The sequence below is a fragment of the Canis aureus genome, chromosome 4 (assembly GCF_053574225.1).
Source record: "Canis aureus isolate CA01 chromosome 4, VMU_Caureus_v.1.0, whole genome shotgun sequence".
Taxonomy (NCBI): domain Eukaryota; kingdom Metazoa; phylum Chordata; class Mammalia; order Carnivora; family Canidae; genus Canis; species Canis aureus.
Genome location: NC_135614.1, coordinates 36,932,668 through 36,944,572, shown reverse-complemented (window position 1 = coordinate 36,944,572; position 11,905 = coordinate 36,932,668). Strand labels below are relative to the sequence as shown.

The 11,905-nt window shown below is 52.8% G+C and overlaps 1 long non-coding RNA gene across 1 annotated transcript; it reads right to left on the bottom strand.

Moving 5' to 3' along the window:
- Nucleotides 1–694: 694 nt before the first annotated feature.
- On the bottom strand, nucleotides 695–5,766 carry LOC144311849 (uncharacterized). The gene is made up of 4 exons (XR_013377348.1): nucleotides 4,734–5,766; nucleotides 3,074–3,154; nucleotides 1,394–1,854; nucleotides 695–1,288 (listed from the first exon to the last, which is right to left on the bottom strand). It is a non-coding gene; the product is annotated as an uncharacterized LOC144311849 (long non-coding RNA).
- Between the last annotated feature and the right edge of the window lie 6,139 nt (nucleotides 5,767–11,905).

Sequence of the window (11,905 nt, the reverse complement as noted above, 5' to 3'; positions counted from 1 at the left end):
CAAGGGAAGGACACCACGGAGAGGCACAGCGAGCAGGCCAGAGCCTACTAGTGGGAGCTTGGTCTGAATCTGGGTCTATCGTGTGTGTCCTGGGACCTGGTGACAAGGCTGACCTGGGCCCTCCATTGTGGGGCTGGGCACACACACCTGGCCCAGGAGTCAGGAGCGGCCTGGGCTGTGTCTTCACACCCTCAGGATGAATCTGTCCTCAGCAACAACAGTGGGTCTCTGCACCACTTCCCACCCTCCCACAAATCGTCTCGGGACGCACCCTATCCAGAAACACGGCTGCAAACGAGCTCTGGGAAAGGTGGCTCAGCGCCGCCGAGCTGACACGCTCTGGAACATCGCAGCAAGGAAGACCCATCTTGCGGGTAGAGCTGCCTGTAGAGCGGCCGCTCTGGAGCACCTGCTCGGAACCCACTGCTTCGGATGGGCCCACAGTGACCCGAACCCGCTCTCATAAGCCATCCCTGAAGGGGCCTCTGATGGTAGGAGGGAGCGGGGTCCTCCTGGAGTGAGAGGCAGGCAGAGAGCAGGGCCCCACCAGCCCCTGCCCAGCATCTGGTGGTACGGAGGGCGCAGCCCCATCTCAACCTCGAGTGGGTGTGGCGGCCACTCTGGGCCCCCAGGATGGCAGCCGGGATGGGGACCACCAGCTCTCCTACCTTGAACGCTCCCGGTGGGACACCGATCGGGACCTAGGCCGGCTCTGCCCCGATGCCCACGGTACCGCCTGACCCTGAGCCCGGCAGGCCCAGCCCCGGCCTGTCCCGGAGCCGGAGTCCAGGGTGGGACGTGTGCTGAGGAAACGTTCCCGCTGCGGGCAGGAGCCCCTGGAAGGGGCTCTCCTGGGGAGGCGAACGGTTGTTTATTGATTCAAGGAAAACTGTTGGAACTAATTTCCCCAAACTCAGATACAGCACTTGGCTACCTCCACGCACAATAAAGAGGCGTCAGCCAGGCTGGCCCCATCCATCTTCCTCTTTGCAGTCGGAGCTGATGGGCACCTCCAAACCTCAGGGTCCAGGCCTGCCAACGCGGAGAATGAGCTGATGGTCCATGCCCCGTGCACAGCGCTGGCTGCACAGTCTGTAGGACTCAGTGCAAAATGAAAGTGCAGGACCCCCTTGTACAAAAGTCATGAGGATTGGGACGCCTGGGTGGCTCCTTGGTTGGCGTCTGCCTTCACTCCCGGGATCGAGCCCGCCTCGGGGTCCCCGCGGGGAGCCTGCTTCTCCTCTGCCTGGGTCTCTTTCTGTGTCTCTCATGGATAAAGAAATAAAATCTTAAAAAAACAAAACCAAAAGTGGCACATGCTGTCGCAGCCCTGCGGGGCCAGAGCCGACTCACCCGCCGCGGGGCCACCTCCCTGGCTGTGGGGGGGACTCACCGGGTAGAAGGGACCACAGCTGCCCAGGGCCACCGCCTCGAAAGCGTTGGAGAATCGAGCGACTGCCGCATGCATCCTGCCTGGTGCGCAGGCTCTGCTCCGGGACCCACCCACTTCCTCACCTCTAGGCAGGTGGGACTGGCATCTCAGGGCACAGATGACACCAGGGACATGGCCCTGGGGCCGTGCAAGGCTCCAGGACTGGGACTTGAACACGGGGTTTGCGGTCCCACGGCCGCCTCCTCTCTTGGAGCCTGGGCCCGGCCAGAGGCGGCCCAGCCCAGCAGAGCCGGGGCAGACCCCAAGGGCAGGGGGCCACCAGCGTGGGGGGGCTGGGGGTGAGAGGATGTGGTGCATTTGAAAGCTGACACACTTCATTTGCAGATGCCTCCGCAGATGCTCCAGGTGCAGGAGGTGGCTGCCGCGCCCGTCACTGAGAGCCCCCGGGTGAATGATCGACACTGAAGCAGGAGGAGAAGCAGGTCACGCATGGGGACTCTGCCTGCTGTGCAGGGGCCCTGAGATGCCGGCACCCCCCCCCCCCCTCCACCGAACTGCTCTATACACCTGTCAGACGACTTTTTCCTTGTGCTCCCGAGCCACGAGAGACCGGGCCGGCCATGGAGCAAAGCCCAGCCCGGACGTGGCTGCTGCTGTGGACCCGGCACCTCTGCTTACGCCTCGTGACAGCGTGCGTTTCTAACACAATACCCAACAGACAGTATTCCGTATTTACTTCTCAAGCAGCAAGGGTCCCACACGGGCCTGGTCCTCTGTGCCCAGGACGCCAGCCCTCAGCCCTCCTCCCTGAGGCTGCAGCATGTCAGGACCCAATTCACCACCTCTGTCCCCAAATCGGCAGACTTGGGGGGTCTGTGCTGGGTCTTCAGTGTCCAGAGCAAGAAAACCCTGTCCTCACTGGGGTCGGGCCCCCACCTCAGGGTGGCACATTGTAGGACAGGAAGTCCAGAACTGCTGCTGCTAGGCTGGATGGCCCAGTGGAGGTCAGGCCACAACCTCGCTGACCTCAGTTTCTGCATCTGCCAAGCAGGGACAGCTGCCTCCCTGTGGGATTGCTAAGAGGCTGCTCTGGAGGCAGAAGGGGAAGTGGAAACCTGGGTGGTCAGTGGCCCACAAAGGAAGGAGGCAGAGAACAAGAGGCCAGTTGAGAAATGGGAGAACAAACCGCGGCAGTCAGAGGTAAGGGGTCTTCCCTGTAGGAGGCGGGGGTGGGGGGGCAGGTGGGAGAGGGCCCCTGCTGGAGAAGTGGCTTCCCAAGGTCAGTAGAGGGCACCACCATCCATGAACAGGTATGTCAGAGACCCCCGGACCCTTGGCACCGTGCTCTCCCAAGTCCCATGCCCAACCCATCCCAGGGCCAGTGTGTCACCCACTTCCCTCCGTGGCCGGCTCTCCCTCCTAGCCCCAATCCATCCCCCTGTCCGAGGCCCACAGGCCCTTCCCATGTAGCCACCACACCTCACTCTAAGTGGGCTGCTCCTTTCTCAGCCCCTTCTGGGGTTCTTATTGCTTGTGGGGTGGAGACAAGCCCCTGCCCCTGGCCAGAGTCTATTTGTGGACTGGCCCGGCCTCCTCCCTGGCCTCCTCCCTTACTGTTTCCCTCCCAAGCCTTTTCTCTCTTGAGTCATCATCACACTCCCACCTGCCCCAGGGCCTTACATATGCTGAGTCCTCACTCCATTCTTCTTCCTCCTGCTCTTCACATGGTTTTCTATCTCATTCTTCAGATACTTTGTCTCCCTGATGACGAAGCAGTCCTAAAGTGTGTTAGTGCACATGTACACGACAGGCATGCTCTGTTAGGGCGTTTCCCACAGCTGTACATTTTTTATTTGGGGGGGAGGTCCTCTTTGATTTAATTTAATATCTGCCTCCCTTTCCCACTAGGAGGTGATCTTCATCAGGACAGGAGCCCCTGTACCCCAAGGCCCCATGCCGAACACAGGAGGCCGTGCTGAATGCTGAACGTCGGGCCCATGGGGTCTTGCCTAAGTCCTCAGATTCTATAGCTTTGACCATCTCAGAGGAGTGGCTGACACGTGCTCTGAAATGGCGTGTGCAGGAAGTCAGGCCCCCTCTGCTCCGAATACACCTCTGGGAGTCCAGAGAAGATGTGAGAATTCCTGGTTCGTGTCAGAAACAGAAACAGGAGCAGAGAGCTGCTGTGGGAGGCCTTCCCTGTCGGGGTTCCCGAGGGCACACATTCGGGCTGCGGCTGGGGTCACACACTTACCACAGGAACCTGTGCACACATTTGTGAAGGTGTGAATCACAACCACTGAGTTATGCCTGGTTTCCCCCTGAAGTAGGGTCTGAACTGTAACCTAAAGCTCAGATATCAAACCCATAGTGTGATGGGCCAAGCCTGCCCTCAGGACCTCCGACCCCTTTCAGCCCAGTGAGTAGGGAGGAGGCTCCATCTGGAGAGCAGGGGAACTCAGGCACACGTGGATGATGTTGGAGCTTTGTCTTCAAGCAGGAAAGACAGGCTCTGGGGAGACCCAGGGGAGCATTTGGAAAGGGAGTTCAGGCAAAGGCGTGGAGGCATAGGGGACAGACATGGCATGTTCAGGGCATCTAATCGGTGGCCTGGGAATGAAGTGCTGGGAGAAGGGTCTTAGCCGTGCAGTAGCAGCACAGAATGAGCCACCAAAGGATCTAAAACAAGCCCTGCTCTAGGAACTGTGACTTGGCAGCTGAGGGGAATGCTCCTAGAGGGTACAGGGGTGGCCGTGGCCATGCTCCAGAGGGACAGGGGAAGCCTGGGTGAAGGAGGGCAGCAGGGACAGAAGGGCAGGACAGAGCCCAGCACCCCACTGCCATCGGCTGCAGGGGTGACAGAGACCAGCATCCGTTCAGGACCAAGCTAACCTAATAGCAGAGCCTAAAGTGGTCACAAGCGGCTTCTGGTTTCATGTACTGGCCTCACTCGGTAGGTAGCAGCAGGCGGGTCGGGGTGAGGGGTGACTAATAAACACATACTGATAAATAGACTTACAAGCTGTGATAAGTGTAGGGAAAGAACCGAATATACGGGCCCTTGAGAGGAAGAGATTGGGTAGGGGGAGGATTATGAATCAGAAAAGGGCTCTCTAAGCAGGTGGCTTTTAAGCCAAATCCTGAGAGACAGTAGGAGTTGGTAGGTAGAGTGAGGGAAAGCCTTCCAGCAAGACCCTGAGCAGGTGAACCACATGTGCTTGGAGGGGACACTGAATGGTAGCTGCAGGACAGCGTCTGAGGGGCAGCAAGAGGGAAAGCTGAAGGGGCAGCAAGGCCATAATGGCCTTGAAGAGGCCTGGGGTGGCCTGAGGAGGCCTACTGTGGTCCTGATGAGGTCCTGGTGAGGCCCGGTGTGGCCTAGTGAGGTCCTGGTGAGGTACTGGTGAGGCCTAGTGAGGTTCTGGTGAGATCTGATAAGGTCTTGGTGAGGCCTGGTGAGGTCTTGGTGAGGTCCTGGTGAGGCCTAGTGAGGTCCTGGTGAGGCCTAGTGAGGTCTTGGTGAGGTACTGGTGAGGCCTAGTGAGGTTCTGGTGAGATCTGATAAGGTCTTGGTGAGGCCTGGTGAGGTCTTGGTGAGGTCCTGGTGAGGCCTAGTGAGGTCCTGGTGAGGCCTAGTGAGGTCTTGGTGAGGTCCTGGTGAGATCTGATGAGGTCCTGGTGAAGCCTGGCAAGGTTCTGATGAGGCCTCATGAGGTCCTGGCGAGGCCTGGTGAAGCCTAGTAAGGTCTTGTTGAAGCTTGGTAAAGCCTGATGAGATCCTGTTGAGGCCTGGAAGGCTTGGTTAGGCCTCATGAGGTCCTGGTGGAGTCCTGGGAAGACCTGGTGAGGTCCTGGTGAGGCCTCACTAGGCCCTGATGAGGTCTTTTTGAGGCCTGGTAAAGCCTGGTGAGATCCTGTTGAGGCCTGGTAAGGCCTGCTAAGGCCTAGTGAGGTCCTGGTGAGGTCCCGATGAGGCCTAGTAAAGTCCTGATAGGTCCTGGTAAGGTCCTAGGAGATCCTGGTTAGGTTCTACGGTGAGTCCTGGTGAGGCCTCACTGAGTCGGTCCCTCAGAGTAGGAGGCTAGGTCTGCGGCCTCTGTTGTCCTTGAGTCCTGCCCAGGGCCTGACACAGAGCAGGTGCGCGGTGATAACCATCCACGCATGGGAATAAATGATCTCTTGGCCCCAGCATGGTGGGCCCTGACAACCCCCCTTGAGGGCTGGCATGGTGGACTTTGGGAGGTCTGGGCCCAGCCTAAACTCCTAGGGGCCATGCCCTGCTCAGTCTGGCCCCCCTGAAGGACGAGGACCCCTGGTAGGCAGCACAGGCCCTTTTTCTTTGCTAATTACTACCTGACATTTTAATGTTCATGTTTAATTACACTCTCCACCACTTGGTGCAAAAAAAAATAAAAATACACGAAGCCTTGGAGACCTATAAACCAAATAAGAGAACTTTTGTAAAGCCCTTTGAAGTCCCTACTGGAGCCTGAAACTCTTTGAATGTGCCAATTGTGTGGTGGGGATTTTGAAATGAGGACAGGTTCTGGGATCTGGGGCAGAGTCACACTAAAGCACACACGTAGGCACACACACAGGGGTTGGAGACGCCCATAAACCCACCGCCAACACCCCCTCCCTCGGCCCCCTGAGCTCGGGAGGCGCTGCTTCTTTCCAGAAACAGCACCAGTTATCCAAAAGAGTGTCCCTTAGGAGTTGAGGGGCTCAAGTTCACAGTCGAGGTCTCCCATCCCTCATGTGTGAACCGGGCAAGTGACAAGGTCTCTATTACCTTGTCAAACGGGCAGGGGTGATGTCTGTGAAGGAGGCCTTTCGTCCAGGTGAGTGACACGCTCTCCTCCACCCTGGGTTTGGTAAGGTGACCCGTCAGTGTACAACAAATTTCAAGTTCAGCTGATAACCATCTAATCTTTGAAAAGATTTGCCACCAGAATGAATTCGCCTTTCAGAGCAGGGTCCTCCCTCGGACAAGGTTGTGCCTTGAGCTTCCAGAATATAACCTGGCCAGCCACGAGGTTGCTCCCTAGCATCAAGGGCGGCTTTGGGGCGGTCAGGCCAAGAAGCCTGCTCTGAGCTGCCTTCACACAACTGTTTTTCTGGGTGATGGTTTTGCCGGCAGGATGCTCTGAAACCTCCCAGCAAGGTCCTTTTGAGGTTGGCCCTCTGCTCAGAGGAGCCAGGCTCACTGATGACCACTTCACATTCTCTTCCAGTCACTCTGGCAGCAGGGCAGGGTGAGCCATCGTGGCAGAGTGCAGTTTCCAAGGATCGCACTGGCAGCACCGTTGGGATCTAGTGAAGGCTCAGGCTGACCTCCTGATGAGAGCAGCCCAAGGAGCCTGGGAAAGCCAGCCAAGCATCTGGAAACGACTTTTCCTTCCTGACTGCCCAAAGTAGAGGGGAGCTGAAAACACGCTCGGCCACCCTCTTCCTACGTCCTTCTGGGTACATTGTCTCAGCCACAAGAGCAAGGACACAGAATGATGCTCGTGAACAGCGTGGCCACCCACCATCAAAGCAGTGACTCCAGACTGGGAGGACAGAGGACCCCTTCTACTCCAGATGGCAGACAGACACCCAGGAGGGAGCATCAGCTGGTGTCTCAGCCTCCTCTGCACGACCTCAAGTGGTATAGTTGAGGCAGGCAGATGGACCTAGGGCCAACTCTCTGCCGCACCATTTTTTGTTGGATAATTCTGGTCAAGTGAACTTTGTCAAGTTTTAACTGTAAGGAGGGGGGCAAAGCACCCATTCTGCACAGTTGTTGGGACAGTTAAATGAGATAATGTGTGTTAAGGGCTTGACATGCTGTAGGTGAGAAAGGCATACAGTTACCCTCTTCTTATGCACTTCCTTTGTTATAAACCCAGAGACTCGGATTCCAAAATCTTTATGGTGGATATTTACTCTTTTGATATCATAGCCGTCCTGGAGCTCCCAGAATATACATGAACATTCCTTCCTATCTATGCTATGTATTGGGGAGGCAAAGGTCACATTGTTGCCTGGAAGGAGGCCTGGGCTAAGAAGAGAAATGCACCCAGCCAAGGGGAATGGCACGAGCAGACACTGTGTACAGTTGGAGGTCGGAAGAGTAAATGGATGACAGTGGAGAGGAAGTAGGAGAAGGAGCCAGGGGTGGACCATGGTCAGTGCTCAAGGTCGCCCTAAAGGTATCAGCGCGTGTCTGTAGCTGCCAGAGAGCATGAAGGATGGGACCGTAAGCTGGACAGAGACAATGGGTCCATTTCTTTCTCTCTCAACTTTTTCAGTCTGCTCTTAATTCTTGAAATGTTGGTTGATGAACTAATCAAGATGGACAGTAAAAGACTGTATGCTAGACTTTTCTGTTCCGTTCCTACAGCTCTTTCTGATGAAAAACACTGGGCAACTCACAGTGTCTGGCACATAGGTTGTGTCGATGAGTATCTGTTAAAATGAACAAAATGTACTTTTAATAAGAGTTGAACTCAAGTCAAGCCCTTTGGGACAACTTCGGAACATGAATGAAAATATCATTCTAGATGTTTAATGAAAAATATTTACTCTCAAAGAACCTTAGGTGAGCTGCACATTAGTCACATTTCGTTCAGTAACCGGGGGCTATTTGTCTGGCTCCTGATCACAGGCCAGACCGTGGGGCTAGTCCACGATGACCCTGTAGTGCTTCCCCTCCTCCCCCAGCCTGGACGTCCTCTCCACGAGAGGATACTTTCCTGTTTGTACAGCAGCTGGAAGCTCACACGTGAAACCTTTCTCTGCACTGCAAGCAGCCCAAGCATCTGACTGCCATTCTCCACTCACAGCTGGGAGCGAGTGTGAGCAATCAGCAGAGAGCTGGAGGTTTGCTAACAGGGGGCTATCTCGGCACTCGGTTGCAATTAAATCCAGTGGGTTAAAAGCTTCTGAATGCATTACCCTCTTCAAAACAGGGCACTTTTAAAGAGTGCTTCCACAGTGAACAATATTCATCACCAGTGTTATATATGGCTGCCTTTCACCCTCAAATAATGCTTTCTTTGCTTGGAAGGAAAATCAACTTTCCCATCATCATAATTGAATCCAAACATCTGTCACCCACAAAGGCATGGTTTCAGAGGTCAGCTAATGGATATCTGGCTTACACAGCACCCAGAACCACACTCATTCGCAGCAAATTTACACCCATACCCACGCCCACATGCACACACCCCAAATGCGTCGCTCCAGAAAATACGTTCCGTTGTCATTTCTTTGAATAAAATTAAGACATGAGTGAAGAAAGCTGGAGCTGGAGCAGTGAAAGGAGCAAAGGCTTGGGTCGGGAGACCTTGGTTCTGATCGTGGCCACCCTCACAAGCTGCAAAACCTTTGACAAGCAGCCTAACCTCTCTGGCTCTCCACTTCCACACCCATGAACACTGTGCACAACAAAGCCACCTCCACCACTGAACCCTCATAACCCCACCCACCGCCCGACAGGGCCATGCCTTTGTGCCTTTGCGCCTTTGCGTGAAGGTCCCTCTGCCAGAGCCTGGCCATCCTTCCAGACCCACCATATATGATGCTGCTTCCCCAAGGAAGCCCCCTGCTTCTCCCAGGGAGTTATCAGCTCATTTTCAGTCTTCCCAGAAACCTTGCACTAGTTCCACGATAGCTTTTATTGCTTTATACAGCAATCGCTTAACCTATGTGCCAATCTCCCCACCCAAACTATTAACCCACGGAGAACAGGCCAGGTGTTATTTTTCTCCATTCCCCGAGTGGCAAGCATGGATTAGCACAATGTTGGTGCTAGAAGGTTGAGGGGAACAAAAAACAAGGCAACGCGAACTGCTTGATTGACACGATCCCCTCGTGCAGCAGCCCATAAGGAAGTCTGTCTGCTGGCCCCAATGTCTCTCCCCGCCAAGTGCCGCCAGAGGGGTGGGGAAGCTCCTGGCCATCACCTTCAGGGGACAGTCCAGATGGCTCATCAGGGCAACCCATCTCTTTATGACCAAGTTACCACCTCCATTCACTTCTCTGCTCCCCTCCCCCCCACCTGCTATGTTGCGGGAAACACAGCCAAGTTGCCTGGCACACCATGCTCTCAATCCCTCTGAGTCCATCCCCTGCCCTGTGGCCCCACCTGCCTTCCCCACCTGGCTGATCCCTGCCTGTCTCCATGGCTTAGCTAAGGTGACTCTTGCTCTAGGAATCTTTCCTGTGTCACCTAAGCCCCCTAGGCTCTGACAAGGCCAGAATGCCATCCTCCACCCTAAGAAGTTTGTCTGTTTGAGGTTCTGTGAGCTCCTGGAGGGCAGATGAGGGGCCCTGACCACGCCCGGGCCTCTGGTACCTGCCACAGCACCTGCCACGTATGGGTGGACAGATGAGTAGCCTTAACCCGATCAGTGAAGAGTCAGATTTGGAGGCCAACCCTGAAGCTTTGGAAGTATTGTGATCACAGCCTACCTCCAGGTTGCGGACTTGTCTCCTTGACCTTGGAAGAAGGTCTTTATTTGACCTTGACCGGTTTCCGAGAAAAGTTTCTTAAAATCCCCCACTATAGCCATTAGTTTTTCAGTTACATATTATAATTCATTGTGTGTGTGGGTATATATATCTCACGTATTTCTCTATCATATATATGTATGTATGTACCTAATTGACATATATTGACACGATATTTTAGGTACTTATAAGCTCGTGGTGACCTTAATTCCTTGATGGAGTATTACCCTGGATTCTCTCATTTTACTCTCACTCCCATCCCTCCCCACTCGCACTTTTATCTGCAACCTTTCTGGGTTGTTTAGCTTAAGGCAAATCTTTTGTAAGCAGCTTATGTTGTAATTTGAAAAATCCTATTTAATTTTCTGTATTTTCTAGTGGGAAAGTTTAATTCATTTATATGCATTATTATTCCTATTTTTAAAAATTATTTCTGTCATTTAATGCTGTGTTCCACTTACTATGGGTTTTTTTTTTTTTTTTTGCTACATTTTTTTTCTTTTCCTGCTTAATAATGCTTTCTTACTTGTTCTCACTTAGTTGCTTTGAAAGTTATATGTCCTGTTACCACTGAGGGAGTTTTTACCTTGCAAAATCTCATTTATATTTTTCTAGCAGTGTCTAAAATTATTCAATATCTCTATCTGCATCCCAGACATACTGCTTCCAGTGCCCACAGCACACCTCCACCCCGCATCCTTGTCTTCCGTAAGTTTAGATTCATGTTTTAGATCACGGATCTTTCTATCAAGAGTTAATTCTGGGACACCCGGGTGGCTCAGTGGTTGAGCGTCTGTCTTCGGCTCAGGGCGTGACCCTGGGGTCCCGGGATTGAGTCCCGCGTCGGGCTCCCTGCATGGAGCCTGCTTCTCCCCCTGCCTGTGTCTCTGCCTTTCTATGTGTGTGTCTCTCATTAATAAATAAAATCTGTAAAAAAAAAAAAAAAAAAAGAGTTTATTGTATCTATCAACATAGTTTCCCAACTATCTTGATCACCATTTCTTCCTGTATCCCACTGCTCTTGGGATTTGTTTTCTTTCTTGCTCAAACTCATTATTTAGCAGTTTTTTAGTGAAGGTAAGTAAGTGGTAAACTACCCCTTAGTCTTATATGTCGGAAAATGCCTTTATTTCAAATACTCTGGAATAGGTGTTAACTGGGTGCAGAATTCTAGGCCGACAGCTATTTTAAAGATAATCCTCCGTGTCCTCTTGCTGTGTGGCTGGTCGGAAGGGGCTGATAGGATTCCTTCGTGGACAATCTCTTAGGTAAACTTGAAGATTTCAGCTTTATCTCTCAAGTTTCATTTACTGGTTACAATGTGTATTCAGATGTAGTTTTGTTCTGATCTTAGTATGTGCTTTCAACCTGAACTTCCTGTCCTTTGTTAACCCTTGAAAATTCTCACCTGTTATCACTTCAAACCTTGCCCCACCTCTCTTCCCTCTACCTCTGGAATTTGGATTAGATGAATGTGGATATTCTCAATGCCCCTCCCTGTATCTTGACTTCCCTTCCATGTATCCATGCTCCCTTTCTCCTTTTCTAATTTTTCTCTTTTTATGGAGCTCAGCAGAGGGTCAAGGTAATCACACAACTCACTTCATGCTACTCGGCCCACACAAGGTCCCTCTCTGGTTTTATTCATGCATTTATTCTGTTTCACGTGACCGTGCCCCCCCCCACTCCCACAAGGGAGACCACTCTAGTCTATTTCATCTGTAGCATTTTGTCCACATGTGATATTGAAAACATATATTGTTTTCTGAACACGAATTTTTAATGTGTGGAAAAATATTGTGTTGCTTAGATCATTTTGTTTCTTAGTTTCTTGTCGAGCCCTGTATTTTGTAAGAGCCATCCATGCTGTGTGTTCATTAAGCTCATCACTTCTAATTGCTGCAGAATAATGTTATCCGTGCCTAGACAGTGTGTTACCAATTTGCTTTATCTATGCATCTATATCCTTTACCTTCCTCCAGGAACATGCCTAATTTAATTAGTGCAAGACTGCCT